The sequence below is a fragment of the Podarcis filfolensis genome, assembly GCF_964270895.1.
Source record: "Podarcis filfolensis genome assembly, chromosome: 9".
Classification (NCBI taxonomy): domain Eukaryota; kingdom Metazoa; phylum Chordata; class Lepidosauria; order Squamata; family Lacertidae; genus Podarcis; species Podarcis filfolensis.
The window spans coordinates 48,116,716-48,139,098 of record NC_139610.1 but is presented as its reverse complement, the minus strand read 5'-3'; the positions used below and the strand labels follow the sequence as shown (position 1 = coordinate 48,139,098).

Here is a 22,383-nt window from a genome sequence, read left to right as displayed (position 1 = left end):
ATTTCTTTTAATTATCTGAAGAAATGTGAGCTACACAGGGGATTCTTAACCTAAAGCTGCTTCAAGGAGCAATTTCCCCTTCGAGGCTAATCAATACAAAGAGCATTTTTTTAAACAAAAAGCCACCCCAAAACAGTAGGCTCTTGTTTTCATCTCTTTCAGGTTGGATCATGCAATGATGTCTCAGCTACTAAGGCTTGGGGGAAATGGAAAGACTGGCCTACATTTCACTTTCTGCTCTGAAAAGAGTCAGTGAATATATATTTCTATTTGCTTATTTTAAGAAGAACATTGAGAAAGACACATTTTCCTCCCAAAGACTGGAATGAAGAGAAAGCATAGCAGCTGATGTCAATAGGAATATAGAAGGAGCTACTGATTAGATGATAAACAAGCATAACTTGAAAAATAGCTCTATTTACCATGCAGTCTTGTACATGCCTACTCAAAACTGAGTCCCATTGAGTTCCATGGAAGTTACTCACATATATAGGATTGTGGTCTTATTTAGGATAGAAATTTTAATCTTGCCATTGAATCATGTTCCCAGGAGGATTGACAAAAAAGGGAAAGTAAACAATTAAAATATAAATACAAACTGAATAATCGGGCGAAAAGATAGCAAGATCTCAAAATCAACACAAGAGCAATCACTGAGATTAAAATCGTATCTAAAAAGATTAGGAATTTTTATTTTAAGGTTTTTTTTAAAAAAAGGATTTTGCTTGGCTCAATAAAGATCACAAGCTAAGATGTGACAAGCACTCTTCCAAATGACTAAAGGATCCATATATATATATATATATATATATATATATATATATATATTTGCAAACATTTTAAACTGCCTTTCCACTAAGAGTGCCCTTCATTCAAGGCAGGGAATGAAGCTAACAGGGCACAAACAAAAACAATAAAAATAAATAGTTAACATCTGGGCTCTAAATTAGTAGTTATTCCCTAGTTTCCCTAGTTTCTTTATTCATCCTTATGAAAAAATGTTCCCTAAAGATGAATTGACCTCACAATGTTATGGAAATTCACTGAGTATTGGTAAAACTCTAATCACATGGCAGCAAAAAATACAAAAATTTAAACGGAAACAGGAGCCTTATTTTTTAAAATTTGGAAAATTATTCATTAATGAGTTGCTACCTAATAAAGTTGTTACATGGTGGAAACTCTGCAGTTAATGGAGTAATTCTATGCATGTTTCCACAGAAATAACTCTTATTGTGTCCAGTGATATGCCGTAGTATATTTGTTTAGTTGCAGGCTCCAATCATATGTCCAGTTTGTCGAAATAAAGCCTTCTGAAATAAAACCTTTTTGAGGTTGATGGAGTGCACTTTTAAGTAGATATGCACAAGATACTATAAAACTCTTAAAACAAAGGAAAATTTAGGAATTGAGACATAGATATGAGGCACATCTACCTGATACCTTCCTGTGCTATTTTGGATTGCTTTTTAGGATAGAAGTGAAAATGCATGAAGCATCTATCTCAAGGCAGGTATCATTTGGGATAAGAAATATGTTGAACAGGTGTATTAGAATATCATGGAGGGCCAAGGAGTTTTCTTTAGGGAGCTGGTGAAAATGTTTCTCTTTATCTAGGCATTCAGCTGATTAACATTCTATGACTTTGAAAATGTGTTTGTGGGTTATTGGTTTGCTTTTGTTTTAATATATGTTTTGTATTCTCATTTTGCATTTTCCTGTTGTAAACCACTCTGGGATCTTTGGATGAAGAGCAAAATACAAATTTAATAAATAATGCCTAGATATCTGTTAGGGCCTGGGATCTTTAAGCAACTAATTCTGTTTCTCTTTTATTATTCCATAAAATAATATGCTCTCACAGCTAGTTATTTCCTGAGATGAGTACCGTGTTGGAATCTTAATCTTCAAGATAAGCTTCTGCTGGGTCTCAGGGTGGCACCTGAGGTAGGGAGTATTGGCTAGCCTCAGAGGTTATCTACACTGGCTCCCTGCCAAATAGTAAGTAGTCCTTCACCTTGCAATGATGTACAAACATTGTCAAAATCACTGATGTATAACCCAAATACCAGGTGTGATTTATGTGACTCCAATAGGGCATAAGTCCCCCAAACACCTCTGCTAGTCAGAACCTTAGCTGGAAAGTGCTGCGTACTGGGTTTCAGGAATAAAATCCATTGCTTGACAGGATTGCCAGCCATCAAAGGAAGGGACATAAGATAATTGCAATGCTGGTCTCAAAATCAATCCTATCAGCTCTGTGGATGAGTGAGGGGAAACCAGCATAGGGTGACGTACTCAGAGTGACTGTGGGTGTTGGCAATTGGAAAGAACAGGTTCGAACACTAGCATGCAGTAAACAGGCATCCTGGAGGGCAAAATAAAAGAAGTGCCGTACAATTAGGTGATCTCCCCAAGCATAACTGATATCCCTCAATTATTGTAGCTGTGAACGCTGTAACGAATGTGAACTGGAACCTATGAAAAATTCTAGTGCATCTCTGGGAGACAGGAATAGAGACAGGTTTCCAACCAGTGGGTGGCTCCTAGGGATGGATGAATCTGTCCATTTTAATTCTCCCAGTTTCTCAATTTTTCCAATTCATCAGCGATCAGAGAATTTCTTTCTTTTTTAAATCCTTGTGAAAATTCACCAGCTTTTCAGTGCAAGTGCCTAAAATACATATTTTTGTATGAGGTTTTGACTAATATGCATATTTTTGCAAGCAATTATTTCAAATATGCTGTAATGCATTTCTGTTTAATTTATGCATTTGTATGCACACAGTCTCTTAATATATGCATATTTGTATACATCATTTGACTGGTGAACAGCATCACCCTATGCACATATATCAGTAGGCACCCAGACATCCTTCACACACTGATTAAAGGTAGGAGGCATGGCTGTTGTGTGTGCCAGCAGTGCCCAGCAATGCCCCTTCACACATTATTTTATCATCAGGATTAGTCATCTCACTGAGCCACCTCACTTACTGACTCAGTAAAATAATACTCGGTCTTCTTTTGCATTATACTGAGATGTAGCCTGGCACTATTGCCATTAAAATGAATATTTTGTGTGTACTTTTCTGTCTCTGTGGTTCTGCATTTCACATCTAATGAAACATGCTCAGTACTGTTTTAGCACTACAAATGAAGGAATTCAATTATAATAAAATCTGGCTACTTTGCAAGACCTATTTTCATAACTGCATCCAAAGTACTTGTGACAACCAAAGACAATTCTTTTTACAACATATTGGCTCATCACAATGGCTACATTTTAACACTGAGAGACAGATAAAGCAAACAGAATCACCTTCAACCACACTGATGACATGCCTTTTCTGGGAAACCATTTAGTTCAGTAACTAGATATCCCACTGTTGGTCAGCTGTTTTCTACTCACAGTTTAGTTTCATCCTGTGTGAAATTAACTGCTGAAACATTTAGACAGTGAGTAACCAAGAACGTAGTTAGAAACTTTCCATTTATTTCTGACACATGAACTGCATTTTGAACACCAAACAGTATTAGAAACTGAAATGTTTGTCCTTAAAAAGAAGAAGAGAGAATTTGAAAGACCAGTGTCCCCAAGTACATTGACAGGGCTGGGCATACCATGAGTCTCAGTGAACCGCTGGGCTCAGGCAGCATATTGGGAAGGGCGACAGAACACCTGTCCACCCACCTGGCACACTGAGTTGGGCCCAACATTGGGGAGGCCCATCACACGTGCATGACATCATACATGCAATGCCCTCCGCCCAGTCTGGCCAGGCCTACTGGGACGCACAGGCATCCCTTTGAGGATTGGCAGAGTGCCTTCCCAGAAGGCACTCTGGCAATCGCAGTGGGGAGCATAGAGGGTGAAAATCGCCCACCATGCCTCCTGCCCCCACACTAGATCTCAATGTCGAGAACTAAACCTAAGAACAGGAAAATGAGAAACGGAGAGAAACCAACACTGACAGATTTGTCCATCTCCATAGACTTGTTATGCGTAAACCCATGCAAAAGAGACATGGGCCAGGAACAGAGGGGTCCTCGTAACAGGAAATGCATGACATTTTAGAAAGTACACTTCTGAGGAAAATGCTGTTTTCTTGCAATTCACCACAAGCAAATTAGAGGGACGGTGATCAGTGCGACAGCAAAGAAGTGATCATTATTTCAGCAAACATTCAGGTATACATCTGTGCAGTGTTATGGCAATACTTGGCTGCACTTTTGTTTATCTCAGCACTTTGGAACTTATATTTAACGGTAGTTCTGCAAGGCCTTCAAAAATGGAAGGGGCACAGTTCCATCTGTGTAATTTAGATTGCAAACATATATTTGGTTACGTATAATTGCCTAAGGCTACAATCCTAAGGAGTCTTGGGTAGTATCATCAAAACGCCATTCTGTATTCTCCCACCCCAGTTTTTATCCAGATTTACCCTTTCCATGGCAAAGGCAATAAGTTGTTTTTTTAAAGTACATTGCAATGACCGATTTGCAATATTAAGTCCAAGTCTAGAAGCACTCTTATCTGGGTGAGAAGTACATCTCATTTTACTCAATGGATATGACTTACACCAGGGGTCAGCAACCTTTTTCAGCCGTGGGCCAGTCCACCATCCCTCAGACCATGTGGTGGGCCAGACTATATTTTTTTTTGGGGGGGGGGGATGAACGAATTCCTATGCCCCACAAATAACCCAGAGATGCATTTTTAATAAAAGGACACATTCTACTCATGTAAAAACATGCTGATTCATGGGCTGTCCGCGGGCCAGATTTAGAAGGTGATTGGGCAGCATCTGGCCCCCGGGTCTTAGGTTGCCTACCCCTGACTTACACTAAGCATGCATAGAATTACACTGATTTTATATGTTAACTTTGTAACTAAATGCTATAGCATTTTAAGATGCTGCCAGAGGTTATAGCTACTTAGGGCACATGAGATACAGCAACTTGTGGAATGATAGTGTGTGGTTAGGGTTATTAAGAAAGACAGATCCTGTTAGCAGCTCTTCTTGTATTTCTCAGGTGGCTGTTCCTCATCACAGACACGTCTTAAATATCCAACTCCTGTTGATACACTATTCTTTTCCTTCAAATTTAAATATTCCCTGGCAAGGTTAAGCATAGCAATGTAAATTGAATAATCTGATGTTCAGCAGACCAATATTTATTTACACACCAGCGGATCACAATGAAACGTGATGTTGTGATAGGGAAGACAGATTTATACAGTTTTACACCAAGCATTATCAAACTAGAATGGGAAGAAAGTCTCTGTGTTTAAATCCTCAAAGGAAATTAGGCAGCTTGGAATAGGAAGTGTGGTGTATAATCACTGTCAGCTATGGTTGGAGAATGGATCCACAATAAGGAGGTGGAAAATATTAGCATGTAATGTACAGTTATTCAAAGTCTATGAGCTGGGAATGGAATATGGTGTTATCTTACAATGGCTTACTTTGGACGAGAAAGAACTAAGAAGTAGATGTAGTTGGTAGGTTTTATGGAAGTGTGTTAGAAAAAATAAAGACATAATTCTACTAAACTGATTACACATACTATGAAATGGTTTCTAAACTACCAGATTGTCTTTAATTGAAAATTGTTGTTTTCTCTAGTGACGTTTCTTGAAATGATGCCCTCTTTGGCTTCAAGGGAGAAAGAGTCTTCTCATTCCTAGCCAGCACATTTACAAAAAGAGATGATGTTCTCAGAAGAGAGAAACATGACACAATTCACATCCAGCAAACCCCTGCTTCTCAATTTGCAAGTTTTTATCTGTGCCACCACATTGCTCATTTTGCGTTCTGGCAGAAGAAGCAATTTGACAGTCTGCATGTGGTCCTGCAATGGAGGGATTTGATAGCATATCACTTCCTCTAACAGGCGCTGACTGCTGACAGAAACCGGGCCCAAACAGGGCCACTGAGAAAGAAGTGGAAGGCATCAGCATGCTGGTAGGGAATGTGAGATTTTCATAAGAATTGTTTTTTAAAAAAAAAAACAACTTTTAAAAACCACTAAGGGTACAAAAAATTCCCCACACAGTCCAATGAATAGAGACCATCCACAGTGGTCACAGAATGCTGAGCATCAACTGAAGAATAAAATGGGGGGGGGAGAGATTAAAAGCCAATGCTCTGCTTGGAGAAAATGGCTAGTGGGAACCCTGAACAGGAGCACTCCTGCTCAGCGCTATAGTGGAAACACAGGCAAGTGCAGCTTGTGAACATTTTTCAGGGCAGGAGCTATGCTTTCATTTGCTGAAACGCCAGGGTAATTGAAGGAAACACCTTGCTCTGGAAAGTGAATGGGGTGATAAGTAGGCTTTCGGGGTTGTTTGTGACAAATTAGCAGAGAAGACATCAACAAATAAGGAAAATAAAGAAGCAGAGGATTGAAAATTATTTGCTGTCCTGAGACCAGGTTCCTATTTCACAGTAGCAGTTTAAATGGTAACACTTTGCACTATCATTTGCACTTCTATATAAAATCATAAGGTTAGCTGAAGTTTGTTTGTTAAAGCTCAATGTGTTTTGCAAGTTGAACCTTTTTAGTCAGAAGTAAGCACCACTGAAGGGATGCGGGTGGCGCTGCGGGTTAAACCACAGAGCCTAGGACTTGCCAATCAGAAGGCTGGCAGTTCGAATCCCCGTGATGGGGTGAGCTCCCATTGCTCGGTCCCTGCTCCTGCAAACCAAGCAGTACCAAAGCACATCAAAGTGCAAGTAGATAAATAGGAACCGCTCCGGCGGGAAGGTAAACAGCGTTTTCATGTGCTGCTCTGGTTTCACCAGAAGTGGCTTAGTCATGCTGGCCACATGACCCAGAAGCTGTACGCTGGCTCCCTCGGCCAATAAAGCGAGATGAGCGCCGCAACCCCAGAGTCGGCCACGACTGGACCCAATGGTCAGGGGTCCCTTTACCTTTACCTTTAAGCACCACTGATTCCATGGCGCTTTCTCCCAGGAAACAATGCACATGATTTCAATACATTTTGTTTCAGGTCCCACTTCTATGTTCCCACTCCCATGTCCCCCCCTTCACCTGAATGTGTGATGGACTCATGCCAGAAGATGCCAGCAATGTTGTCTAGAAAGTGTTTTGCAAGTAGGGCCCAGAATAGACCATGAAGGGCTTTGCTGTTTCTTTGCAGGATCCTGAAGAAGCAACCCCACACTGTTTTGCACCATTATTTGCATTTCCAATTAAAATCCAATAAAGAAATAAATGGGCAATTCTCCCAACAAAGGGAGAAAGTGGAATCACCCATAGATCAGTATTGAGGCCTGTGATTTCTAACTTGTTCATAAATTACTTAAAGTTAGGTGTAGGTAGTGAGGCAGCAAAGTTTGCTGCAAAAAAAATAGTTGAAGGTTAAAACAAAAGGGGATTGCAAAGAATTACAAAAAGATATTTCCATACTATGTGAATGGGCAGTAAAATGGCAATGGATGTATGTGTAAAGTGATGGTGAACACTGTTAGAGAGGGTATACCTTTGAATACCAGTTGTTAGGAATCAAAAGCATGTGCTGTTGGGCTCATGTCTTAGTTGTTCCCTGGTAAGTGGGCTTTTTATATGCCTGTTGTCTTTGTCCATGGAGTTTTCTTGGCAGGGATACTGGAATGGCTTGCCGGTTCCTCCTCCAAGTGGATCACGTTTGGTCAAAACTCTCCACTATGACCTGCCCATCTTGGGTGCCCTGCTCGGCATAGTTCATAGCTTTTCTGAGTTATTCAAGCCCCGTCGCCATGGCAAGGCAGTGATCCATGAAGGGGTATGAACTATGGTGCTGGAGGAGACTCTTGAGAGTCCCATGGACTGCACGAAGATCAAACCTATCCATTCTTAAGGAAATCAGCCCTGAGTGCTGACTGGAAGGACAGATCCTGAAGCTGAGGCTCCAATACTTTGGCCACCTCATGAGAAGAGAAGACTCCCTGGAAAAGACCCTGATGTTGGGAAAGATGGAGGGCACAAGGAGAAGGGGACGACAGAGGACGAGATGGTTGAACAGTGTTCTCAAAGCTACCAGCATGAGTTTGACCAAACTGCGGGAGGAAGTGGAAGACAGGAGTGCCTGGCGTGCTCTGGTCCATGGGGTCACGAAGAGTCGCACACGACTAAATGACTAAACAACAACAACAAGTGGGCTTAGGATTGCTGCCTTATAATCATGTATCCACTAACTTGAAGTGCCATTGAACTCAATGGAGCTTACTTCTGAATAGATGTGCATGGGATTGTGCTGCAAATTAGCTAACTTGTATATTTGGAGTCTTCGAAGCTACAAACATGAGTCTGACCAAACTGCGGGAGGCAGTGGTAGACAGAAGTGCCTGGCGTGCTCTGGTCCATGGGGTCACGAAGAGTCGGACACGACTAAACGACTAAACAACAACATATTTGGAGTCATTAAAACAAAGTCAAATTAAGTAGCTGGTACAGTTTTCAGACAGCATTCAACTCAGTTTCCATCAAAAGGCTTGTTACATTGATGCCTGAAACAAATACCCAATTCTAGGTGATTTACTTCTGAAGAAATGATGCATTGACTCCAGAAAGATTAATTACCACTGATTCCCAGGAACCAGTCTGAGCTGACATGGGATTGTTAGTGATAAAACTTTATTATTCGGAAGATGATCTCATTCCATGCACGGCCAATATTCATTTTTAAGAAAGCACATCTGATTTGAGAATTGGGGATAGGCCAGAATATAATCATTCATATTTAGGACATATTTGTGGTATCAATAAACTTGATTTGAGCTTTGAATGTTCCTGATATGGTGAGGTCATTTCCATTTTTAGAGGGTGTGAAAGACAGCAGACATTTACAATGTAAATTACAAATCTGCATAAAATGCTTATAAATCTTTTTAAAAAATTGTCCCAAATCAAGCTACTCTTTGATTAACAGAATAAAACTAAAGTATGTTGTGACATTAAGCTGAAGTTTATCCAAGGTGAGTGAGCAGGATGCAATAGTCACATGTAATAGTCACTGTAGTGCTTTGTTTTCTTTTCAATTTATATCCAAACCTGTTTGGTATATTCAGCTGCCTTGAAATTAACACTATGTTCACCATAAAAAGGGATCACACAGGAGCAAAAATTTAACAATTTTCATCTAGATAATTATTCACAAGAGAAACAGGATGTAGATATGCTGTGAAATAGGCCTTTATGTTGTGGTTTTAAGAATTTCAGATTAGAAGCAAGAAAATCCAGATTAAAATCACCAGTGAGTCACAAAACTCAAAGTCATTATCTCTCTAGCTAACCTAATGTTGTTTTAGGAATACAGAGTTGGAGACACATGGCTACCCTGAGCTCCTTGAAGGAAGAGCAGGATAGGAAAGTAACTAATAATAAGGGTGTTGTGAATTAGGCCAAGTTATCACAGTAGTTGCTGCTGAAAAACCAGTCTCATAGCTGAAAGGACTTTCTCTGTGATGCTCACAAGCAAAGTAGCTACTAGGTAGCAGACATTCTCATTGTATCATTGGGGTCTATCATGCTGCAGACTTTTTGCAGTGGAGACATGGGAAATTGTTAACACAGGGAGCGGGTTCTCAAGAAACAAATTTCATAAACTAACTTTGACATTGATGGTGAACATTGGTGCCAAGTGATGATACTGACCCTCCTAACAGCAGAAAGACAAAACTGTTTGCAGACATCATGGCTTATCCAGTTGTGAGGCGATAAGAGAAGCACTACCAGCTCAACATTTCCTTTCTGTGCAGTGATTTAAGCCTCATGCACTCTTTGGGCCCAAAGTTAGAACTTCTTGTAAGGGATTTAGATCTAGGCCCTATTATTCTACATGAATTTGGATCTGGATGGATTTACTATCATTATTTTATTTATTTGCAAAAATGTCTGTACCACTAACATTAACAAAAAAATATCACGGTGGTGAATAACATAAAATCAATAATATAACTGCATTCATAAGGCAAGTACAGAATACATCATGTGTGTTTATGATGGATTTAGATCTAGCACCTCTGATTCTGGGAAAATGGCCAGCAAGTCAGTATATTCTGCCATATTCCTCTAAGCATCATTTGCAACAGTACAACTGTAAGTAAGATCTATTGCCTTCCTATCTAGCCTGTGGTCTTTCTAAGAGGCCTCTGGTTAGCCACTGCCAGACCTAGGATGCTGGACTAGATAGGCTGGATGAGAATCTTTTGCTTCTATGTTCTTAGTAAAGGTAAAGGGACCCCTGACCATTAGGTCCAGTCGTGACTGACTCTGGGGTTGCGGTGCTCATCTCGCTTTATTGGCCAAGGGAGCCGGCGTACAGCTTCCGGGTCATGTGGCCAGCATGACTAAGCCGCTTCTGGCGAACCAGAGCAGCGCACGGAAACTCCGTTTACCTTCCCACTGGAGCGGTACCTATTTATCTACTTGCACTTTGATGTGCTTTTGAACTGCTAGGTTGGCAGGAGCAGGGACCGAGCAACGGGAGCTTACCCCGTCACAGGGATTTGAACCGCCAACCTTCTGATTGGCAAGTCCTAGGCTTTGTGGTTTAACCCACAGTGCCACCCACGTCTTTGTTCTTATTGATAAATACTACCAACTACCCTAGATTGGTCAGAGACTTTTTTTGTATCAAAATGGCACGGCAAATTATTTTCGTCCATGCTATTTACATATAACCATTACTACCTCTTGTAAACAGGTTTTCCAGGCTTTTTGCATTTTGAAAACCTGCAAGACCTGCTTGGTTAAAGATGACAGAGGGACAAAACAAATACGAGTGTACAGCGGTGGAGGGTATTGTTTTGTTTATTACTATGCTATGTGTTTTGTGTGTTTTACATGGCAAACAGCTCTGTGATCCTCGGATGGTGGGCAGTATAGAAAATACATAAATAAATAATAAAAAACAATATTGCTGCATCTCTTCAACCCCCTATAAAACACCTCTGTTCTTCCTTGCGCAGAGCTTCTGTTACTGCCCCAAATTAAGTAGGAACAATAACAATGGCTTCTCTTTTCCAGCTGCCGCTTTTCAGAAAGTTAAGCTAAGACAAATGTGACTATCAAGTTAGATAGCAAATCAAATCAAATATCACCCCAGGTCTCAAGTGGTACAAAATCTGATTTTCATACTCTTGCAGCAATCTTGAAATGGAATATCTGATTAAGAATAATAATATATGGAAAACAGCAACAGCAGCTATGTGACATCCTGACTCTCATAAAGCTGACAATTTATCTTGATGTTATTTCAAATTATTCCTGTGAATTAGGGCTGCAATGAATATTCACTCATGTTGATTTTAAGGCCAAAAATAACAACAGGAGGATAGAAATGTTTTTCCCCAAATGCTTTACTAGAATCTCATCTTTCATTCTCGTGCACCCTTTACACTGCTGCATGCCATCCCCCCCCCTTGAAGTATTGCTTTGTTTTTCTTCTGAATTACTCACACAGGCAATTTCAGCCAGTAAGGGAATACAAAGCAAATGGAATCACGGCCCTCTTCGGTGGCTTATTAGAATAAGGATATGTACACATCAGTGGCTTAAAATGCAACAAAGTCTTTTACCTTGGCTTTGTTTTGAGTCCCATTATTAGAATAATGTTCAGAGCTCCCTCCAGAGTTACCACAAACTTTTCAAGAGTGATTTTTGGCTGTCTTTTTTAACTTTATGCATTAATAGCAGCCTCGTACCTGGAGTTGCCTGGGTATTCTAGAAACCAAAATAAATCATGCAGTTTTAAAAGGTCCAGTCCACCATTTGAATTCGAAATGTTTTCTTGTATTTTGTTAAAAATGAAGACCTTCACAGTTTCTTTGATTAGATATTACAACATGACATAAGAACTATAGAACAGAATAGGAAAACTGATGGAAGGGAAGGACGGAAGTCAACAGCTCTACGGAGCATAAAGTAGGATATATGTAATAAGATTTGATGTTTTACTGGTGTTGGTGGGTGATCTTAAATCTCAATAAAAATTATTTATATATATATATATATATATATATATATATATATATATATAAAAATGAAGACCTTCAGAGGCAAAATAACCCCCCAGAGAAGTTACTATATATTGCCTGGTTATCAGTGGGGTGGTCGGTGCCGCAAAACTTAAAGCAGAATGCAAAGGATTTTGCAGTAAAAGTGAAATTGCTTATATTAGGCATAGGGAAACTTTTTTTTATCCTGAAGGCCACATTCCCTCATCAGGAACATTTTCAAAGTGGATGGGGCCTGAGGCAAACATGGGTGACACAATGGATACAGTGGCGTAGCGTGGGGGGTGCAGGGGGGGCCGGCCGCACCGGGCGCAACATCTGGGGTTAGGGCAAATCCATGGGTTAGGGGGCGCAAATCCACGGGTTAGGGGGCGCAAATTACTTGCCTTGCCCCGGGTGCTGACAACCCACGCTATGCCACTGAATGGATATGCCTCTTACCTCTGCCTTACACACAGTAGTGGTTGGCAGGGTGGCCCTGCTTAAATGAACTCCCATCATCAACACAGGAAGGTGTGGTGGAGGAGAAAGGCCGGGGCAAGTTTGGCACAATGCAACGCACTAACAAAACCAATTCAGTGGTCCTGCCAGTGTGTTTGCACTGCACCGACTTTACTGCCACACAACACCCCTCCTGGTACACCCCAGCAATATTGTGGCAGGAGGTCAGGGAAGCAGGCCCACTTTACTTCACCAACTGCTATTGTTCCCACAAACATTTCTTTGGTAGGTTTTTGACCAATCTACAGTCATATCTCATGTTGCGTCCGCTTCAGGTTACGTGTTTTTGTGTTGCATCCCGTGGCAACCAGTTACTTCCAGGTTTCGCCGCTCGCACATGTGCATAAGCGCTAAATCGCACCGCTCGCATGTGCAGACATGGCACTTCAGCTTGCATCAGTTCCGTCTTACTGACGGGCCTCCGGAACGGATCCTGTCAGTAACATGAAGTTACACTGTATTGTACTATTGTTTACCTGCTCATTTTCTGAGCTCTTATCCTGCTTATTTCATTAGCCACTGCCAGTGGTGGAGCTTCATGCTCCAGCACCGGGGGGGGGGTGGAGAGCAGGCAGGGCGAGGCTGGCGTGCATCCCGGGGGCATGGCGTGCTGCCTGTAGGGGTGCCGTGCACATCCTGGGGGCGTGGCACCCAGTGCAGGCAGGGGGCAGCCACAATGACACCCCACCGGGAGTGTGACGGTGCACTCCCCCCCACTCCTCTTCCTCCGCCAGTGGCCACCACCACCAAATGCAACAAAAGTACATGTGTTCAATGTACAGAATGATGACTTCTCCCTCCAAACTTTTCTTACCAATTTCTCTGATTAGCTGAGGGGATTAGCTGAAGAGTAATCAAAGACTCAGCAGGCCTGATGATATAAACCGGTGAGAAGAGTTGCTACTCCATTGATTTTGCCAGAATGATGCCAAATTGTAACATCTGAAGAGCTAGTTGATGCTTATGATTCAGTAAAACCTACAGAGAAATTGTTTTAGAATGATGAATGTGTCAGATTTCTCCCTGATGAATGGATAGCAATGAGTAGCCACACCTCAGTTTCATTTAAAACATAATTTTGTTAAACAAATAATAAGTTTATAAGATTTCTGTGGGTTTTTTTCTTGAGGGGGGTTGCTGCTGCTCTTAGTTTGATAATTTGTGTTTTGATGAATGAACCATTGTAGCTTTTATGTTTGCTTTTAAATTCTAAGTGGATGAAACAAGTGGAATACACATACACACATACAGTACAATCCAAGAGAAAACATATATTTCCCTCCAAGATTGTTATGAAATCACTCTGACTGTCAATGCGCTGGACCTAGTATAATATCTTAGTATTGATCTATCCTTCAACAACTAGAGACCCAAGTAGATGGGCCATGGCCATACCACATATGCCACTGTGGTAATCAGGGGAGATACTGCTTGTACTATTGTTTATCCCTGAAGTGTGATCCATGGTGCAACAGTCTGAATATTATAGAACTCCCTTCCAGTGGAAATCAGACAGACACTGACCCTTTTGGAGAATTCGGTGCCTATCAAAGACAATTATAGTCCATCGTTACTTTGTAGAATAATAATCCTAGCCTGGCAATTGCTATATTTTGGAACAGTATAACATAATTTTAATATGTTTTTACCTGGTTTTCATAGGTGTTTAATATTGTTGCATTTCTTTCTGCTTCACGCGTTGCTTTGAACTTCTTTCTTATTGTCAAGCAGCTAAGAAATTGTCAAAAATTACAAAATTAATAAATGAATGATAACACAGATATCCGGTTTTGATTCCCTTCTAGGATCATCTCTGGGTTTGAGGAGGCCCTTGGCAGCTCTTCCTTTGGGGAGCTGCCAAATTTTGTGGGGAGGCAGTGCAGATGTCAGTGGGATGGAGGCTCTGGCACGGCACTAGGGGCCTGGCTTGGTCCCATCCTAAACATTCCAGGATGATCTTTTAAGGATAACCATATCATTTCTGAAACACTTCATTTTCCTGTATGCTGAGACACATTTTCCAAGGAGATACAAGTGCATTGCTGTTGAATTCCTGATAAGTCTCTCTAGACAAATCATAGCCATTTTAAAAATCACATTCCCCTGAGCTTTTAAAGGAGGAAAAATGTTTATGAACTGAATTATAGCATGGCTCCTGAAAGTGCTGTACTTCACAGACTCAGATAGAACTGTGGCCTCATGCCAGTGGCTCTCTAGAGAGAAATTTGAACAACTATTCTCATTAACAGGGTAAACACTCTTGGGGAAACTGAGCACATGAATATTGCAATCCTTCATTGGTGGTATTTACCATGGATATTTCGGTGTTTGGTAAACTAGATGAACAGTACTGGGCTGAAGAAAGTATGTTCCGGCCTGGAGTGGGGAGAACTTTGTGCCACTAGGTATAAAAGTAAGCCCTTGAAAAAATCTGAGGTAAACTCAAAGCTTCAAAGCCAGTCAGTTCCAGTGGGAGCAGGATTTACTGCTTGTTCTCAAGAAGTGTTGCTGTCTTAGATTTAAGACGGCTCCTTATTTTGTTGTTGTTGTTTTCCAAAGTAGATGCTTGCTTTTGTATGTTTTAGACAATGTGAGGAGGTCCCTGTACCATAAGAAGTCTTATACAGCTAGATCATTTGGAGTTTATGTGCTAGGAAAGAAGTGGTCAGGATAAGTATCACTGATGTGCCAGAGTAATTTGAGTAAGGGTCACAAGGACTAATTCCTGATATCTGTTGCATGAGCAAAGCTCACTTTTGATGATTACAAGGGGATGAGCAGACCCTCTTAGTAACATTTAGTAATTGTTCAGGATTCCTATACCCCTTTGGTTCTGCTCCAGCTGAACTCTGACTTTTGGAATGTCAGAATGGATTTTGTATATGTGCCCTAAAATAACAAGAACGGTTGTTGTTGTTAGTAGCAGCAGTAGTAGTGCATTGGTATCATTACAAAATTTTACTATGTGAAATTGTGCTATTGCGTAAAAATGAGCTTGTTTTAATTTATTTTTGGTTTTGGCTTCATCATTCCTAACTACAAACAAACAAACAAACAAACAAACAAACAAACAAACAGAAAAGGGAATCCTCTCTCACCCAGGTTGCAAAATTCCATAAATCTTTTGTCTGGAAAAATAATGGAATCTGACATTATGAGTTATTCCAGAACTTTAAAAACCCAATAAGGCAGAACCTCAAAAACCCAGTTGGAATCCAGCTGAGGTAGATTCCATAAGTATATTTAGTAATTACAAATAATCAGTTACCAAATGCTGACTTGGTCCTAATTTAGGTCCTTTTGTGCTTTCAAATGCCCAAACATTTCATGCATATTATCTTATTGTAATCCTTACAACAACCATGTAAGGTAGGGTAGGTCAGAATTATATCCAGATGTTAGATCGGGGTGATGAAGCATTTCCAGGTCAAGGGCTGTATTTACTTCTGGGCAACCTTCTGAAGGCCACATGCCAGTGATGGGTAGGACCTGAGGCAAAAGTCAGTGGAGCAACAGATGTAAATTTTACTTCTGTACATTAGGCTTCTTTCTACACACATGCCTCTCTATACACAATCCAAACAAGCAAAAAGCATTATCAGAGTAAAAGGATACATTCCAACCAGGCAAAAGTACTCAAGCAGGGTGCATGACAGGACTCAGTCTGCTAATCTTGCCATTCACATGCTCAGCATGTGGGCTTTTTGCTATATGTACATAAAGTCTGAAGTTCCCCACCTCTGCTATAGATGGAGGGACTGTGATTGAGGCTGAGTTGCTTCCCTAGTGAGTTTATGTCAGGGCTGGAATTCAAACCCAGGACTTCTTGAACAAGAGCTTAGTCTCTTAGCCACATCTGCTCTTACCACAGTATCTTTCTCACCCCATAGTAAGCTTGTACTGTAGACGGCAACATTGTGGCCAGCAATGAGGAAGATTTTAATCCTCCCTTGCTTTTGGACAGCTACATGTAGATGGTGAAGCTCCTCACAACTTGCTTTGATGATTATGCATGGGTCCTTCATACATTGACAAAACAACATGGCTACTGCTTCTCATGCTTCTTTGTGCACATACTTTGATAACAGGGTTGTCCCAATATATTTTGGCACCTGAGGCAAGCCACAAAATGGCTCCTCTGTCTCCTCCAGAGAAGAAGGGGTGAGTGAAGACCTACATCAGGAACAATGGGGAAATAAAGATCTAGACTGGGATCTGCTGCCCCATGGATTTGGCTACCTGAGGCAATCACCTCATCTTGCCTCATGTGTGGGCCGGTCCTGTCTGATAGCATTTGAATGAATTATTATGTAGCATAGTGGCCTAGTCCAGTGGCTCACCCAGGCAGAATAATCTGATTTTCCAAAACAACAGATGTTTTATTTGTCTATTACTAATCACACAATGCTGGGCCTCTTTCTTTATGAGTCTTCTCACAGGCATCCTCCTCAGAAAAAACTATACACATACATGCAAACAAACACATGCCTTCAGGCTTCCAGAACTCTCTTTGGCTTTCAGGGCCTGTCTCAGCACACATAGGCACACACCCTCCCTCCCACTAGGGGATGCATTAAGCTTTTTGTTTTTCAATCCCATACTTCCTCTCACAGGAGGCAAGACCAGCAACCAGCAAAACAGAACAAATAAATATTTTTTAAAAATAAGAGAGTCATTACAGAAATAATTATTCAACTGCTCATGAGGGTTGGCATAATGGATTTCAGAAAAAATGATGTCATTGTCTTAGATCTTCATGGAACCCCATGGCTGCTATGTAGTAATAACTTGCCATTTTAACAGGTGCTGTTGGTTAAACCACAGAGCCTAGGACTTGCCAATCAGAAGGTCGGCAGTTTGAATCCCCGGGACGGGGTGAGCTCCCGTTGCTTGGTCTCTGCTCCTGCCAACCTAGCAGTTCGAAAGCACATCAAAATGCAAGTAGATAAATAGGTACCACTCCAGCGGGAAGGTAAACAGCATTTCCGTGCACTGCTCTGGTTCGCTAGAAGCGGCTTAGTCATGCTAGCCACATGACCCGGAAGCTGTACGCCGGCTCCCTTGGCCAATAAAGCGAGATGAGCACCACAACCCCAGAGTCGGTCACGACTGGACCTAATGGTCAGGGGTCCCTTTACCTTTACCTATACCATACAGATACCACATTTTATGTGGAGCCAATGGCTGTGTACATAGCATACATTTAAAGCACATGTCTTCTCCCAAAGAATCCCGGGAACTGTAGTTTACCCTCACAGAACTACAATCCCCAACACCCTTGACAAATTATATTTTCCAAGATCCTTTGGAGAAAACCATATGCTTTAAATGTATGGTGTGTATGAGACCCAATAAGAAAAATGCATAGTGCTCAAATTGTTCTGGGCAGAGCAATCCAGTGAAGAAAGAGGAAAGGAAACCCATTAAAAGAAAAAAACATAAAAACTGTGCTACCCTAGATTTCAGCTCTTTGGTATCTTATGACGCAGCTTAATATATCAAACAACTGCAAACTTTAAAAAAAGAAAAGAAAACCACAAGATAGCTAAACGAAGCGAATATCTAATGAAGCAAATGAATAATTTATTAACAAGGAAATGAATGACTAATCACCTATCAGACTTAAGAACACCAAGATAACAAGCACCAAATGACTGTTTCTGAAAAGCTCAACAGATAAATGTTCAACTTTTTAAATTCAGGGAGCAAAACTGGTAAATTTTAAATGTATAAGAAAGAACAAAGAATTCAGTACCGTACTCATTACCATATACTATCCTGGAAGGCAAATAATTACCTGTCAACACTCTTATTTCTCTTTTCTATCCACAGACGAAAAGCTTCCAGGGACAGCAAAAGTCATACATTCATGTACATACATGTAAAAACACCAATAAGAAAAGCACACGCTTATGGATTTTTAATGGGTGCCGCAAGTGATCTTTTTAAAAAGGTTGTGAGCTGTAGTCAGCACCATGAGTATCTCTTCTTTGGCTCCCTCCCCTACAAAAAAACACCTCCACTTTAACCACGGGTGCAGTTACCAACAGAGTATAATTGCATGGGGAGTTGTTTTTGAAACACCTTTACTAATAGAAAAGTGGTCAGCATGTCTCTGGACCTGGAATAAAGAAGGACCCAAATGTATTTCAGGCAAATGCGGTTCTGTTTGGGGTGTATGTGCTGCATAATGACCAACAATGGGCAGAGGAAAATGTGCTTATGACCTGTGTTAAATACTGTAAACTGAATATTCATACTGTGATGCGATTCCCCCCCGTGAGGTCTAGTGGTATGACTCAACAAATACCTTTGGAAATACTCACTGCAAAACTGACACGGCCTTGCAGCCCAGATAGCGCATTTGGTCATCTGTATATATTTGTTGTTACACAACATCACACTCCCCAAACACTAAGAGCAGAATCCCTCCTGGCATGCATACAGTTGAGTAATATGGAACGATGGTAACAAAGCCAAGTGGAGGCCTCTTCTCACCCTTCCCCTCCCTGTGCAAGGATCATAGTATGCTTGCCATTAACTTAAGATGATTAGCTTTTCTCCATCCAGTCTTTCTTCTTCAAACCAGGATTCAAAGTAAATTCTAATGCCTCAATAGGGCTGGGTAGGAAACTGGCAGTAAGCTGGCATCTCTTTCTGGGTACTGGCTGGCATACTGTGATATCCATTCACAGTGGATGGGAAGAGATTAGGGCTTCTGGGGTGTTGTGGTGACTTATCTGTGCATGCACAGCTGGATGTGTATTGCAAACAACTGTGCCATAATGTTTTGAGAATTTCATAAATCAGTAGACACTAGAAAAGGTATTGAAATCAGTTAAAGCTGTGTGGTGTGAAATTTAGGGTCAGTTAAGCCTTTAGACTGAGGGCAGCTAATATGATGCTTTAGAGAAGTTGTGGACCACAACTCTCATTTTTCCTTACCATTGACCATGCTGGTTGGGTCTGATGGAAGATGTGGCTCGCAACATGAAGAGTGTACTCCAACTTTTAGACAGTTGCATTATCTATCCATGCTAAATCTCAGCTTTTGAGCCAAGAGAAATGAGGAAAAAGAAGAGTACAGAAATGGACAGATAATTTTGTAGAGTGTGGCAAGCTGAAATGAGAAAGTGTAATCCTCTCTTATGTGGTAAACATTCTATATATTTTGCAACCATACTACATTTGATCAGGTCCATATACTACACTGCTAATTCCCAAACCAATAACTTCAAATAATTAGGGTTACCGAGCCACTTCCCTTCTGCATGAAATAGGTTGCTTCAAACGTGCCTTCATTCAATGAGTAAACACCTCCAGTTCTAAACATGCAGAAATGCAGTGGGGACTGGGGGACTTCTCTGAGAACAGTTAATTTTTACACTTGGACACGCACTAAGTAAACCTTACTGAATGTAAGACTGTAGTGTTCAGTTTTGATTCAGAAAACTAATTTCTTTCTGGTATCAGACATTTGAGGGGGAAATGGAATTAACCCATGTCAGTGCTAAGTTAGATATGGGAAAACATTCTTCTCTGAAACTGAGAGTGTGCAGCCTGCAGGTAAGTTCATGCTTTCCACTGAGATTTACTGTCATATGAAAAACAGGAACCATATTCTGGTCCTGAATTAATTCATCTCGCCCTGAGGTGTCATATACTACGTGTGTTCAGAGAAGAGACAGCACTGTCATGATGACTCCCTCCTAGGCAGGAGAGCTGGAGGACAACAGGCTTTGCATGTTTTTTTCCTCTCCAATAAGCTTGGTGGGAAGAAGCTGTAATGCACCCCTAAAGGCATAAGTCACCCTGGACTTATTTATTGCACTGAGCAGTTTACAGAAGCACTTTTAACTTCCAGTTGTTAAAGTAAAATACAATCCCTTTAGCTATATGGTTGCAAGAACAAGTCATTCATAAATTTAAAGCTCATGCTAATTTTGCTCTTTGTCCTTAGATCTGCAAGGGGGAACCAAAACACAACAACAAAAGTAATATAGAAGTTAAAAACAAGTTTCTTTCTCCACTTCCAAAGTGAGACAAGAACAAGTTAATTTTTAAGATGTACGCCAAAGAAAGATGGAGAAAGTCAAATGAATTCTTGTTATCATCTGCTTCTTTTCAGCTTTGCAATATTTGTGAAGTATGATGGCATAAAGCTTTTCTTTTTTAAAAAATAAAGCAATCATTACATGACAGCCTACTTGGACCAGTGCTAATTTATTATATGTATCAGCTCTAAGTTCCACAGCACTCAAGTGTTTTCCTATATGAGATAATGGCAACATTCCCGTTATCCTAATTAAAAATAACTATATTTGGCTACATTTGCTGGTGACTACTACTCTAGGAGCTTACTATATTGCCCAAAATAGGTCATATCCAAATGTAGACCAGTGTGAGTATTTTATTTCAAATTCCACTCTAGGTAGATGGAATTTCCTATGCATTGAAGTATGTAGGAGGTTTCCTCCCCAAGGACAGGAACCTAGAAACTTTAGACCAATGGCTTTCAGTTATTTACCCCCCAAGGGCAACCCTTTTCACATCAACCCGTCTGCTAAGAAACTTCTTTGCTACACAATATTGTGCATTGTAGAAGATTATTGGAAGTATTGCAGGGTACACATAGAGGTCCAATGCTGTATTTGTGAGGCATCTTTAGTTTCACTGTTCATGGTCCACCCTGCATGAACTGAGAGAGAGTCGCTCAAGAGAACACTCAACTAGTCACTTCCAGTGGCTGTACTTAGCAGTGGAAGACTGGTAATGGTGGACTCTGATCCTCTCACTGATGAACATCTGAGGAACCCCAACATATTTTATAACACAGTTTGAAAAATAGTAACTATGTCCACACATTATTCTCTGCTGCACATTTGCCTCTAGGTAGCTATATTTTCTAAACCATGTCCAGAAGGGAGCAAGTATATCTCAAAAGTAACTATAGGCAACATCTTACTTAACATGTTGAAGTGTTTGCAATTTTTTCGTGGTGGGTGAATTCCACTCACTTTGGAATGGGCTTGGTTAAAACAAGTTCTTTCCCAAGAAACAAATAACAGCAACAAACAACACATATCTCCATGGACACTGTTCTAAAATGTGCAGCCTCCCCCCCTCAAATTGCTTATTATATTGTCAAAGTTTCTTGGTGTTCATACCTCCAATCCCCTTATGAGCTGTGGGATCTGAGTAGGTATTTTTGAGTGGTTTTTGCAATCTGAGGTGGTAGAATCTATTCAGTAGCTGGGAGGGGCTAAATCTCTTCAGTCTAGTCCCTGTACTACTTTATAGCCCATTTATATAGATGCCAACCTTTTACATTAAATATAGATAGAAGTGTTTCATTTAATAATTCAAAACTGTAGGAGGGAAAACAATGACAGTACAAAATAAGGTACTGAATGTGGTTTTGTAAGGAGTCTTATTTTGCACATTCTTTTCTTATTCCTGGTTTTATTTGTTGTTTTCTCATGTGTTTTCTGTTGTTGTTTTAGGTAAGATCTCATTCTGGGCACCACAGTTCAAGGACACTGACAAACTGGAACATGTCCAGAGGAGGGCAACCAAAATGGTCAAAGGCCTGGAAACGATGCCTTATGAGGAACGGCTAAGGGAGCTGGGCATGTTTAGCCTGGAGAAGAGGAGGTTAAGGGGTGATATGATAGCCATGTTCAAATATATAAAAGGATGTCACATAGAGGAGGGAGAAAGGTTGTTTTCTGCTGCTCCAGAGAAGCGGACACGGAGCAATGGATCCAAACTACAAGAAAGAAGATTCCACCTAATCATTAGGAAGAACTTCCTGACAGTAAGAGCTGTTCAACAGTGGAATTTGCTGCCAAGGAGT

At 40.7% G+C, this 22,383-nt stretch overlaps 1 long non-coding RNA gene across 1 annotated transcript; it reads left to right on the top strand.

Moving 5' to 3' along the window:
• Window positions 1-15,681: 15,681 nt before the first annotated feature.
• Window positions 15,682-20,726, top strand: LOC310742666. Its single transcript, XR_014538644.1, has 2 exons — window positions 15,682-15,751; window positions 20,497-20,726. It is a non-coding gene; the product is annotated as an uncharacterized lncRNA (long non-coding RNA).
• The last annotated feature ends 1,657 nt before the right edge of the window (window positions 20,727-22,383 follow it).